The sequence below is a fragment of the Aulonocara sp. 'chitande type north' Nkhata Bay genome, linkage group LG20 (genome assembly GCF_057382095.1).
Source record: "Aulonocara sp. 'chitande type north' Nkhata Bay isolate Kocher_YH1m ecotype deep benthic linkage group LG20, A_spYH_male_GT1.1, whole genome shotgun sequence".
In the NCBI taxonomy this organism is placed as follows: domain Eukaryota; kingdom Metazoa; phylum Chordata; class Actinopteri; order Cichliformes; family Cichlidae; genus Aulonocara; species Aulonocara sp. 'chitande type north' Nkhata Bay.
This window is the reverse complement of record NC_141363.1, coordinates 15,128,989-15,143,153: the sequence shown is the minus strand read 5'-3', so window position 1 is coordinate 15,143,153 and position 14,165 is coordinate 15,128,989. Positions and strand designations below refer to the sequence as shown.

The 14,165-nt window shown below is 45.7% G+C and overlaps 1 pseudogene; it reads right to left on the bottom strand.

Moving 5' to 3' along the window:
* Nucleotides 1–6,335: 6,335 nt before the first annotated feature.
* On the bottom strand, nt 6,336–7,255 carry LOC147305324 (uncharacterized; annotated as a pseudogene).
* Between the last annotated feature and the right edge of the window lie 6,910 nt (nt 7,256–14,165).

Sequence of the window (14,165 nt, the reverse complement as noted above, 5' to 3'; positions counted from 1 at the left end):
GGACTGAAAGACAGCACAGAGGCACTAATCATGGCAGCACAAGAACAAGCTCTGAGCACAAGATCCATAGAGGCTGGGGTCTATCACACCAGGCAAGACCCCAGGTGCAGGCTGTGTAAAGATGCCCCAGAGACAATCCAGCACATAACAGCAGGGTGCAAGATGCTAGCAGGCAAGGCATACATGGAACGCCATAACCAAGTGGCCGTCATAGTGTACAGGAACATCTGTGCCGAGTACAACCTGGAAGTCCCGAGGTCAAAATGGGAGATGCCCCCAAGGGTGGTGGAGAATGACCGAGCTAAGATCCTGTGGGACTTCCAGATACAGACGGACAAAATGGTGGTGGCTAACCAACCGGACATAGTGGTGGTAGACAAACAGAAGAAGACGGCCGTAGTGATCGATGTAGCGGTTCCGAATGACAGCAATATCAGGAAGAAGGAACACGAGAAGCTGGAGAAATACCAAGGGCTCAGAGAAGAGCTCGAGAGGATGTGGAGGGTGAAGGTGACGGTGGTCCCCGTGGTAATCGGAGCACTAGGTGCGGTGACTCCCAAGCTAGGCGAGTGGCTCCAGCAGATCCCGGGAATAACATCGGAGATCTCTGTCCAGAAGAGCGCAGTCCTGGGAACAGCTAAGATACTGCGCAGGACCCTCAAGCTCCCAGGCCTCTGGTAGAGGACCCGAGCTTGAAGGATAAACCGCCCGCAGGGGCGTGCTGGGTGGTTTTTTTTTTTTTATATATAGTTATTAACACATTTTATATACATATACATATATTACACAGCTACAGTGACATCACTGTTGGTTACTGAAGTCTGGATTTGAAGTCTCGAGATGAGTACTTTGTCACCATCTTGGCTGCAAAAAACTGGATGTGACAGGGCGGGGTGGATTGAATTGTGAAGCTACACAGTCATTGGCTAAAGACTTGTGAATGAGAAGTTTTAATCCAGTGTGCATGCAGTTTCATAGCATAGGTATGCCTTCATTTGAAACATAGTGTGACCAAGATTTACAAAATATACCCATTTTTCCCCCAGTATGGCTTGAAATGACTGACCCAGCCCATAAAGAGGAAAGCTGTTTACAGAGGTGAGACAGAAAGCCATTTTCTGATAGAGCCCATACTCACACCACCACCACACATTTAGACTGTGTTTGTCGCAGTCCTCAGTTTTTCTAGTTTTCTAGAAAACTAGAAAAACTGCTATGACATTACTCAGTTAAGAACGAATCAGGGTGGGTCTTTTTCTTTTTTCTTCCAAGAATGGGCCTTTTTCTCAATCCCAGAATATGAGTTTCAAGTATGAGTTCACAAAACCGCTGAATCTTTTGTGGTAATAAGCCCCACCACACACAAATACACACATTCAACCGCACAGTGGTGTGATCTCATCAGCAGTCGCACAGCCTCTTTTCTGGCAACATGCACATGCAGGCAGGTTGGGGAGGAGGTCGGATATCAACGCACTTTAAAAGAAAGACGTACAGCCGAGTAGGCTGGAGCCACAGTTTATCAGGTGTTCAAGTATTTCTGCTTTTTTGGCTAAAACAATACATCCATCATTGTCTTCCGCTTATTTAGGGTCATGGAGTTTATCGTCAGGTTCCTCAAAAACATAGCCTGTTAGCTCAGGACTCTCCCTCATTCATCTTCAACTTGGAAACACAAAAGAAGACAGAAGTTTAATCATGGTTATATTAACGTCAATTCAGCAGCTATAGTAAAAACTAGGAAATTTTAGGAATAATTATTTAATTAAAAGTGATAGAGGATCAAATATATGAAACCAATATTGGTTTCCATTTTTCCCCCTTCACATGAATAAAGAGATTTCCAGCCACAAAAAAGCCCAAATGCTCAAGATTTCCTGGATGATGAGCCTCGAGCATCCCACTAATGTGCTCAGATTAAATCCAACTATGATGGTAGGTCATCAAAACAAAAAATCCTAACTTCAAAGCATATCTCGAACACATACCAAAAGTTCCACAGCTCCCCAACTATCCCCTCAAATTCCTCAGATGTAGCTGAGAAATATGTCCCTGTAATACAGGGACATAAATCAAAGCCTAAATCTGAGGGGAAATGAATGCTGATTAACTCTTCTTCTTTTAATAATAAAAAAATTAAATAAAAAAGAAGTTACAATGGCATTTCTATTTTGGGAGATGAGAGCCTGGGATGTGTTAACGCTGTGCCTCCAGGGGTTTGGCCACAACATGGGAAACAGAAAGGAAACTAGGAAAACGTGGGGATGGTTGTCCCAGTGAAAACAAAGAGTACTGTGGCAGACAAATTGCCCGGGAATTTAAAAGTCTGCCGTCTAACTGTGCAGGATCCCATACCCCCCAAACCATCTTCTTGACTTGTATGATGCGGTTCAACAAGCACTGAATATCTTGGTATCATGCAAAAGTCCCAGCTGGCTGTGGTTTCCCTCATTTTTGAAGGTTTCAATAGGCTTTCACAAGATGACTGGCGTATGTGGTCACCCTTTTCCTTCAGAGGACGAGTAAGTAATAAATTCCTTACATCCATTTTGGTTAACCCACGTCACTCCAAAACAGCTTCATGTTGAGGTGATTAAGATGAATTTTGTAAATTCCCATGTGTGATGTGCGGTGTGAGGAGCTTTTCCCATTGGTATTGATTGGGGAACACTGAATGTGCAACTCGGTGTAGGGCGAAATAACTAAATGCACCGGGGCCAACATGTTATTTTTTTTTAATCATGCTAATAATTGTTTATAAAACATCTTTGAACTGGGATTTTCAAAAAAAAAAGAAAAAAGGACTAATTACAATGTGAGGTTTTCTTCCTGTTAAAGGTTTTTCCTTCCCACTGTCGCCAACTGCTTGCTCATAGAGGGCTGTGTAATTGTTAGGGTGTTCTCTGTGATATTGTAGGGTCTTTATCTTATAATATAAAGTACCTTGAGGCAACTGATGCTGTGATTTGGCGCTATATAAATAAAAGTGAATTGAACTGAACTGAAATGTAGTTTATCCTTTGCAGTTGTTTTGTAAGAAAGTCTCTTGCTCCCTCTTGTGGTTGACATGCAGTTTGTGGGGATAGGTTATTTGATTAATCTAAATTGCCCATAGGCGTGAATATGGGAGTGAATGTGAGCATAAATGGTTGTCTGTCTCTGTGTGTTAGCCCTGCGTCAGACTGGCGACCTGTCCAGGGTGTACCCTGCCTCTCGCCCTATGACAGCTGGGATAGGCTCCAGTGGAAGCGATGGATGTATGGATGGATGAAAGTTTGTCCTTTGCAGCTGTTTTGTAAGAAAGTATCTTGCTCCGTCTTGTGGTTGAACTCAGACATTGCAAATTTTCGTTCATATTTAATAGTCATAGTTTTTTCTTTGTTAGTTATTCTCAGGGTTTTCCTTTCCTCCTATGTTCCCTGTGCGTAGTCTCTGTTTCTGTTCGGTCTCCCATGTTTCATCAATTTTTGTCTTTGTGTTTACTTTGGTCTGTCAGGTTTGTGTCTGAGTCTCCATCTCAGTGTTTAGGCTTCCTGTTTTATTTTAATAGTCTCTCGTCTCTGCATAATGGGTTAGGAGCTGAATTAGTCTGCAATGCAAACAACATCAGAAACAAATGATCCAGTCTTGTACTTGGCTTGATCCATGCATGGTTCTGCAGAAGCACCAGCAGGCTGTCTCAGCTCAATGAAAGAAAAAAGAAAAAGGTTCATGATATTTTATAGGTCTCTTACAAGAAATACTAGAAACCATAATTGTAATATTTGTGACCAAAGCAAACATTTTATATATTTGTTTATATGGTTGATGGCGTGTTGTGCTGTTTCATTATGAAATATTGAAGTTAAGTGGTACGCCTGACCATAAGGCGTAATGTGGAAGGGGATTTTATTCTCCAGTGTTGCATCTCTTCTTACCACATAGTAAACCAGGAGCTAATGCCACCCATGGTTTTGTTTTGTTTTTTGGTTCAAATACTAAACTCATGGGTGTGGACAAGCCATGAAGGCTGTTGTAACACACAGATTCTAGGTCTGACCAACAGTCCCAGAAAAAAAAGGACAACCAATAAAAATTCTACAATATAATTTATTACTCACATTACTAAGATCAGTGGGAAACAATCCCAGCTACATTTGTCACATAAAAGTTGAGGAATAAAACAGTCCAGCATTCCACTTGCAAAGGGATAAAACACACAGTTCAAGAACAGGGCCAGCTGTGCCACAAATCACAAGTCCACACGCTGACAACTTCAACAGGGAGCAGCAGTTATCCTCCCAGACCCACCGCGCTGTACAGAATAGACCCACCAGATCGACATGCACATGATCGAAACGTTTGCCGGGTATGAAGAACGGTGTGTTGTGTTTATGAACCTTCGCACGCTGGCAGGGGATGCACGCCGACGCCCATTCCTTAACAGATTTGCGAAGGCCTGGCCAAACAAATTTAGAGCTGACCAGTTTAACAGAGGCCCGGACCCCTGGATGAGAGAGAGCATGTACCGAGTCAAAAACTTGACGACGCCAGGAAGCGGGAACCACTGGGCGAGGGCGGCCGGTGGAAACGTCACAGACGAGGAGGGGACCACCGTCCTGCACGGGTCTGTCCTCTAGTATGAGGCCCGTCTGGGGCGAGGATGTCCGGGTTATCGCTCTGATCGGCAGCCATGGCGGAGTAGTCTATGCCGAGAAAGACGGGAGAAACCAGCGCACGGGACAAACAGTCAGCCACATGATTGGATTTACCAGCCACGTGCCGAATGCCCGTGGTAAACTCAGAAATGGCTGCCAACTGGCGCTGCTGGCGTGCACTCCATGGATCAGAAACCTTGGACATGGCAAACGTCAAGGGTTTGTGGTCCATGTATGCGGTAAAGTGACGACCCTCGAGAAAAAAACGGAAATGACGAGTCGCCAGGTGGAGCGCCAGTAGCTCCCTGTCAAAAACGCTGTAATTGCGTTCGCTGTCACGTAGCGTACGGCTGAAAAAGGCGAGCGGTTGCCAGACACCCGAGATCCGCTGTTCCAGCACCGCACCCACCGCTATGTCCGACGCATCGGTGGTCAACGCAATCGGTGCTGAGGGGGATGGGTGGGCCAGAAGGGCAGCATTAGCTAACGCTGACTTAGCATCAGAAAACGCTTGGATGCTTTCCGGAAACCAGTCAACGGAGTCATTAGCTTTCTTACCTTTTAACGCCCCATAAAGGGGCTTCAGCAGATGTGCCGCTCTGGGGAGAAAACGGTTGTAAAAATTCACCATCCCCAAAAATTCCTGCAGTGCCTTAACATTTGTGGGACGTGGAAATTCCGAAACAGCTCGGACTTTGTCAGGCAACGGAACCGCGCCCTCGGCGGAAATACGGTGCCCAAGAAAATCGAGAACGGGCAACCCAAACTGGCATTTAGACGGATTAATAATCAGTCCATGCTCCGCCAAACGCTGAAAAACCTGCCGCAGATGGAACATGTGCTGCTCCTTCGAGCTGCTGGCCACCAGTATATCATCAAGATATACAAAAACAAAGGGCAGCCCCCCGCGCAAGACCGAGTCCATCAACCGCTGGAAGGCCTTTCAGGCCAAACGGCATGCGCAGAAACTCGAAAAGGCCGAAAGGTGTAATTACGGCGGTTTTGGGGACATCCTCCGCGCGCACGGGAACCTGGTGATATCCCCGTAACAAATCGATCTTCGAAAAAACCGAGGTCCCCGCAAGATGGGCGGAAAAATCTTGGATGTGGGGAATGGGATAGTGATTGTTCTCTGTGACATTATTAAGACGGCGGAAATTCCCACAAGGTCGCCACCAACCATCAGATTTAGGCACCATGCGTAACGGAGAAGCCCAGGCACTGTTCGAACGCTGCACGATGCCCAGACGCTCCATGGTGGCAAATTCTTCCCGAGCGACAGCCAGTTTGGCAGGGTCGAGGCGGCGCGCACACACCGGAGGCCCTACTGTAGTTATGTAATGCTCCACCCCATGCTTCGTCACCGTGCTCGAGAAAGTGGGGACAGAGAGTGAGGGAAACTCAGAAAGCAAACACTGAAAAACGTCACCCGAATCTACTGAGTTAGCATGCACCACGGGCTGAGCACCCCGAGTCAAACAGGGTAATGAGGAAAATGACACAGCATCAATTAAACGTCTGTTAGCAACATCAACCAGCAGTCCGTGAGCACAAAGAAAATCAGCGCCTATTATAGGCACAGAGCTAGCAGCAACAACAAAGTTCCACTGAAAGTCACGGTCGTGAAAGCAAACAGTCACCAACCTTTCACCGAAGGTTTTGATGGGAGAGCCATTAGCCGCTGTTAGCCCGCAGCCCTCAGCTAGCCTGTCCGAGCCAGCCGGGGGAAGAAGGCTCTTCTGTGAGCCGGAGTCCACCAGGAAACGCCTCCCCGAGCGTGAGTCCTCTAAGAAAACCAGCCTTTCCTTGTTGCCAGCGGTCGCGGCTGCTACAGAGCGCTGACATGCCCGTTTCCCTGGGTCTGGAAACTGCAAGGCGGGAGACAGCGCCGTGCCTTTGCTCCAAAACGCTGGTGATAAAAACAAAGCCCCTTTCCGCGGTGCCGCCGTGCAGCGTGCAGCCACCGTGGACGAGTCGGAGGGCCCCTGGAGCATCGGTGAGGTGGCGGGGGAACACGCTGGTGAGTCCTGAACAATCGCCTGGACGCCGAAAGTCCTGGTAGCCAGGAGGATGCGATCCGCCTCTTCCGCAAGGGAGTGGTAATCCTTCGTGGCCAATAGCGGGGAGTTGGCAAGGCCAGCGCGCACTGGAGCCGGCAGCTGTCGGAGAAAGAGGTGGGTGAAGAGAAATCCTCCATCATCCGCGCCCAGCAAGGACAGCATGCTCTCGAAGAGCTCGAGAGCGGTGCCGTCGCCCAGGCCCGCGAGGGAAAGGAGTTTCTCGGCTCGCTCAGCATCAGAGAGGGAGTAACACCGCAGCAGCAGCGCCTTGAGGGTGGTGTACTTGCCTTGGGCTGGGGGGTCCCGGAGGAGAGTCATCACGCGGCGGGTTGACAGCGGGTCAAGTGAGGCCACCACATGGTGGTATTTAGTATCGTCGGCTGAAACTCCACGAAGAGCAAACTGAGCTTCTACGTGCACGAACCATGAAGGAGGATCGTGAAGCCAAAAATCCGGCAATTTAAGCGCCACAGCAAACGCAGCCATCGGCGGAGGTGAAAGTCCGGCGGCAGCCGATGCTTCCAGGCTGGAGCTGGCTTCGTCGTCGAGCCTTAGCATGTTTGCTAAAGGGGTCACCAATGTGGAGGTATGTAATAACGACAGGAGAGGTCTCTGTGTCTCACTCCAACTTTATTAACTGACTCTCAGAACTTCACATATAGTGAGCGCCAAAATCTCCACCCCAACACTTCCCTTCAACTTGGGTGTGAGTGGAGCCACCTGGTGGTCCGCCACAACATCAGCCTGTTAAACGCACAGCTGAACTGTGAACACCACACTGCTGTGATAAAAACTACTACCTGTTGAGTTCTTATCCACCCAAAGTGCTGATTACATACTCGTTCTGATAACATTGCCACCTCCTAAAATAAACAACTATCACAGCCACAACAGTCATAAGACATGATTTTTTGGTGTTTTGTTGCACTAAATTACATGCCACAGACTTTGTAATTCACATTTGCGTGACTCATTTAAGGAAAACTCTTACAAATACAAGCTGCAAAAATTCTCCTGTCTACAATTTTCAGTCACATACTGACATTGTGCCTGTTTAGTAATGGGGCTGCATAGCCATAGACCAATCAGGGTGTCCATGTTGACCCATGTCGACCACTGAAAGCGTGACCAATGGGCACGTGAGCATCAAAACTGAACCAGAGAGCAATGGAAAAAGTGATGATGTGATGAATCATGTATTCTTGATCCCCAAAAGTTGATTCTGTGGGAGAAACATTTCAACACTCATCTAAGTGACTTCTTCAGTCTCAGCTGACTGCAGGTTTCCCCAGTCTTGTAAACAGTACATTTGCATAACGACTGAAACCAGCCCAGTGAAGGAACAATGGGCTGGGAGGTCAGTTCGCTGATCATTAATATGCAAATTCTCATGACCATTGATCAACAACCACTAATCAAAGCCTGCCGATCAATGGCCATGAGTACCATTCACAGAGAGTTGGGGAATGGTTGCAATGACAGCATTGTAAGATGGTGAAAGATGTACCCTTAGGCCCCCTCCTCAATTTAGAGATGGTCTTTCCCTTTTCACGTAAATGGCCTCCTTGACTCCGCACTCAAACATCCTCATCATTGAAAGAGTGTCCACTGGCCTGTAGGTGTAAATAGACTGCAGAGTCCTGGCCTGACGAGGTAGCTCTTCTGTGTTGTGCCATCTGCTTTGCCAGAGGTTCAAATCAAATCAAATCAAATCAAATCACTTTTATTGTCACATCACATGTGCAGGCACACTGGCACAGCACATGCGAGTGAAATTCTTGTGTGCGAGCCCCACAAGCAACAGAGATGTGCAAACACAACAACACAAACGAGCAAAATACAAGAATGGCCAACCTGAAACTAATAAATATATGTACAATATATAATAGTGTATGCATTTCTGGATGTGTATACTAAATATTTTCCTACGTGTGTGTGTGTGTGTATACACACTTTTACAAATTAAATAGTTAAAAAAAAAAATAATAATAATAATAAAATATATAAAATATACAGAGTTGAATATGTGCAAAACAAGTGGCATTTATATACAGTGTGGAGTGCATAATGTTGAAGTTCCAGTAGTGAAGCTGAGGTGTCTATGACGTGTTCAGCAGTCTGATGGCCTGATGGAAAAAGCTGTCTCTCAGTCTGCTGGTACGGGATGCTGCAGAACCTCCTTCCTGATGGAAGCAGTCTGAACAGTTTATGGCTGGGGTGACTGGAGTCCTTGATGATCCTCCCCGCTTTCCTCAGGCAGCGCTTCCTGTAGATGTCTTGGAGGGAGGGAAGCTCACCTCCAATTATCCGTTCAGAGCACCGCACTACTCGCTGGAGAGCTTTGCAGTTGTAGGCGGTGCTGTTGCCATACCAGGTGGTGATGCATCCAGTGAGGATGCTGTCAATGGCACAGTGATAGAAGGTCCTGAGGATGCGGGGGCTCATGCCGAATCTTTTCAGTCTCCTGAGAAAGAAGAGGCGCTGCTGCGCCTTCTTCACTGTTTTGTTTGTGTGTACTGACCACGTAAGATCCTCAGCCAGATGTACTCCAAGGAACCGGAAGCTGCTCACTCTCTCCACAGCAGCGCCGTTGATGGTGATGGGGGTGTGTACTTCTCTGCACCTCCGGAAGTCCACTATCAACTCCTTTGTCTTTGCGACGTTGAGGGTGAGATGGTTGTCTTGACACCAGTGGGTCAGGGCGCTGACCTCCTCCCTGTAAGCCGTCTCATCACCGTTGGTGATAAGACCCACCACTGTAGTGTCGTCCGCAAACTTCACAATGATGTTGGAGCTGTTAGTGGCTGTGCAGTCGTAGGTGTAGAGTGAGTACAGGAGAGGGCTCAGTACACACCCCTGTGGAGCACCAGTGTTCAGTGTGATGGGGGATGAGGTGATGCTGCCCAGTCTGACCACCTGGCGTCTGTCAGACAGGAAGCTAAGGATCCAGCTGCAGAGGGAGCTGCTCAGTCCTAGATCCTGCAGTTTCCTGTCCAGCTTCGAGGGAACGATGGTATTGAATGCTGAGCTGTAATCTACAAACAGCATCCTCACATACGTGTCTCTCTTCTCCAGGTGTGACAGGGCAGTGTGTAGTGTCAGGGCTATGGCATCATCAGTGGACCTGTTGTGGCGGTATGCGAACTGTAGAGGGTCCAGTGAGTCGGGTAGTGCAGAGCAGATGAAGTCCCTGACCAGCTTCTCGAAGCATTTGCTTACGATGGGGGTCAGGGCTACAGGTCGCCAGTCGTTCAATGAGGAGATGGTGGAGGATTTGGGTACAGGGACGATGGTGGCCATTTTGAAGCAGGCTGGGACTACAGACAGAGAGAGGGAAAGGTTGAAGATGTGCGTGAACACTCCAGCCAGCTGAGCCGCGCATGACCTGAGGACGCGGCCGGGAATCCCGTCCGGACCAGTAGCTTTGCGTGCGTTCACCTTCCTGAAGCACTTCCGCACATCCTCCTCAGACACAGTGTGCGCACTGACGTCATCCGCGGTGCGCACACTCACCCCGATGTATAAATCCTGGCAATCCTCCTGGCACTTAACGGCGTACACTATGTTACTCTGTTTGTGTCGGGGGACCCGATCCTTGGAGTGGACCAATTTTTGGCGCAGCGTGTTTTGGGGTTTAAAAGCCAGAGAGACGCTGTCATGGTCCTGGGCCATGTGGGCCCAGTATTCTTAGTTCCTTGTATTTTTGTATTTCGTTCCTTATTTAGGCCATGTTTTCTGAGTTGCCCTGTTGTGTTGTTCCCTAAGTGTTTTCCCTTCATGGCTTTTACCCCCTGTGTGCCCCTCTGTGTATCTGTGAGCCCTCGTCTCTCCTTATGTTTTATTCCATGTTTCCCCTGCCCTTTATGTCTAAGTTCTCCCCGTGCTCTCTCTCCCCCCTGTGTGCCCTCTATGTATTTATGAGCCCTCGTCTCCCTTTGTGGTTGTTTCATGTTTCCCCAGCCCGTTATGTCTGTGTTTTCCCCGTGCTCTCTCTCCTCCTGTCTGAACCTCTGTGCCTGTACATGTCATGTTCAGTTCACTCCGCCCTGTCTCGTTATGATTATCAGTATCACCTGTGTTCCCCGTGTGTGCCCACTTTCCTCGTTTACCCTCTGTGTATTTCTGTCTGAGTCTCCCTCTGTTCGGCGTCGCGTTCTCCCTCATGTTGTGTGTTATTCTCCCCGTGGTTCGGTTCCTTGTACATCTCATGCTTTAGTTTTCCCAGTTTTAGTTTATTTTGTATTGCTTCTCGTGGCCAGCAATAAAGCTGTGTTTTTGAGTTTATCCCCGTGTCTGTGAATCTGCATCTTGGGTCCTTCTCCTGCCTGCCACACAACGTATCATGACAGACGCGGTGTTTAGAAAAAATGCGTTTCAACTGTTCTGATACTCCTGACCAATGTTCCCTCTAATTTTTCATGTGTCTGAGCGAAAACACAAACTCCCTGAGCGATCCCTTGGACCACTGTGAGCAACAGCAGACATGTGCACTGTAGTCACGCCTGCAAAATACAGTATATAAAGACCAATGCTGGGCAATTAATTATATAGTTACTTCTTCAAAAAAGTTACAGAGTTTTGCATACAACAAAGTTTTTTGCAGCTGTTTACCTAAAATGCTGCCAAGGTTTTTTTTTAAACAAACATTTCAAACTATTTACAGAACAATCAGCTGTTCTGCATCAAATTTGATGCCACACAAATTATTTGTGCCACTAAAAAAAAAAAAAATTTCTGTCCACTATGAGATAAAGGAGAACAACAGCCTGATACCTGCAGGCCTGACAACAGGAGATGTATCACTCCTGTAACACCTGTAACATTTAGTTCTGACACACAAAACAAAACTATTGACTACACTACACACTAACTACACAATATTTGCGCTAAACGTCCCAAATCACTCACATCTCAAAACCGCCATCACTTCTAAAACTTCCTCCCGTTTCTTAACAACTAAATACCATGTTTTGATTGATTGACATGGTACATTTTTCGACCAATAGGAAAGGGTGGGTGTTTTGGTTTTGTCTTTGCTCACAGCGCGTAGGAGCGTTTTCCTTATAAAACACCGTTTTTACCGTTTTCGGAAGGAAGAAGAAAACCAAACATTGTACACTTCTTTCTTTTTTTATCACAACTCTGGTTTTATGTGACCTATCAACACAATTTAAAAACTGGTATAAAGTCCACGCGTTTTCCGTCTGTCCTGCTCACATCTCCAATGGTTGTACACGTTGTCATTAACGTGGCTTCACTCCACATCAGCCACGCCACTTTGCTAGCTAAAACACCGGTGTCGGCACATGAGGACGCTGTCATAGCCTGTCAACGACGTTGATTAGCTGCGTATATACGAATGTGAATCGCATCATTGGCTGGACTATGGGATAAGGTGGCATCGTTGTAATCCCATATGGGAGCAGCCAGTCACTTACTGACTAACATTGCAAAGCAGAATTGTTAACATATTTACTTTAATTTCAATTCAGGTTAGAATTTTTTTGTGTGCGCAAGCCGGCTCCTTATCGCAAGCCGTGGGTTTTTTTTTCTTTTCTTTCTCTCACCCTCTCTCTCGCACTTTTTTTCTGCTTCACTCTGCATGCCAGCCTTGTGCTGGGCAGAGGGGGGAGGGGTGGTAGTTACACTGGCAGTAGCACAGGAACAGAGCAGGAGGGAGAGAGAGAGAAAGAGAGCCAGGAACAACAATATCACATTAGAAAGGTATAGTAATCATCCACAACTATTTTCAGTTGCGGATGATAAAGGATTCAGAAAGTTTATTCATGCGGGCCCATATGACAGAGAATATGCATGTTCTTTTTGTTTTCATATTGTAATTTATATTTAATTGTGTTGTGGTTTGCAGTGTTTTGTGTTGTTTCACATTAAATTTGTTTAAAAGGAAAAAGCTGAAAATTTAAATAGTTAAAAGTTGAATTTTGACTAGTTGGTTTTTGTATTATATGATTTATTTATTACATTTTATGTGGAGTGAATGAATAAAAGTATATTTACGGTGGCCCATAGAGACAAAACACGTACAAACTCCAAAACACGTACAAACTCTAAAACACGTACAAAACACAACAGAAGTTCTCCAGGATGCTAGGGCGCAGTATTGAGCTTTTGTTACCTAGTGGCTACACAAGCCAGCAAGTACCAACGACCGGATTTGGTGTGTGGTAGTAACAGGTAAATGAACTTTTTAAAAAAAATTATTTAAATATATGAGTGCTTGTGTATAAATACACAAACAATACACATATGCTTTCATGCTTTCAATTGTGTAATTTAAGTGATCTAGGTAGCTCTGTTTTGGAAATTCAGTTAACGCTAGAAATGTGTTTTGGAGTTTGTACGTGCTTTGTCTCTGGGGCCACCACATATAAACATATATAAATAAAACCACTTTTTTTACATTAGTAATTCCTTTTGTGCATAATTTTATATTATTGTTAATAATAAATGAATAATAAATTGTTAATAATAAATTAATTAAAGCAACAAAACAACCTGAAGAGCCGGTTCAGAGCCGAAAGAGCCGGGTCTCTAAAAAGAACCGGAAATCCCATCACTGTCACTGACTCACACTACAAAGCAGCACAGAATCAATTGTTATGTATTTATTTTAATTTCGATCAAGGTTAGATTTTTTTTTTTTTGCGCAGTGCAGGTTTTCTGTGCGCGGAGACCGTGCACACTGCTGACAACTTAGAGGCGGGGGGGCAATCGTACAAGTGCTGCTTAGGTGGATTCACCTCTGCACCATTTAGTTATGAGCTGTTGCATCTGTGGATGCCAAAGAGAAAACTTTCCACTGGATACTGAGCTGACTATACCTGTCTTCTGCGTGTAGCACAAGCGTTTACTAGTGTAAGTCTGTAGAATTTCAATTTACAAAGTCAGTTACCAAAACTGTTAATACTTCCATGAACCATTGAGCAAGGCATATTACTTGATAGATGCTATTAGGAATGCTTTCAAAAGGCATCAACAGCACAGATATAGTAGAAATCATTCACAGAACAATGTTTTCAAGTAGCATGTAAACATTTTTATTTATGCTGTTAGATTGTTCTAATTTGACATTTTTATATGTTTTAAATGAGACAAAATTACAGGTTCAGACAACAGATGTTTTGGTTAATCCAATTTTTTATTTTTATGGGTAAGATGTTATAATACCCTGGTTCACTCTGTGACTTACTTTGTCTCCTATAAATCTTCTTTAATTCAGTTCAATTCAATTCAACAGTATTTACATACGAATGAATTGAACTGAACTGAATTAAAGAAAAAACCCAACAATCCCCTATGAGCAAGCACTTGGCGACAGTGGGGAGGAAAAACTACCTTTAACCCTTGTGCGCCCGCCTGTTCTCGGGGCGTGGGTCGTGGTGACCCCCCGAGGGGTGTGTGTGTGTGTGTTGTTATTAGGATGGTATTGATGATGGTGATGATGATG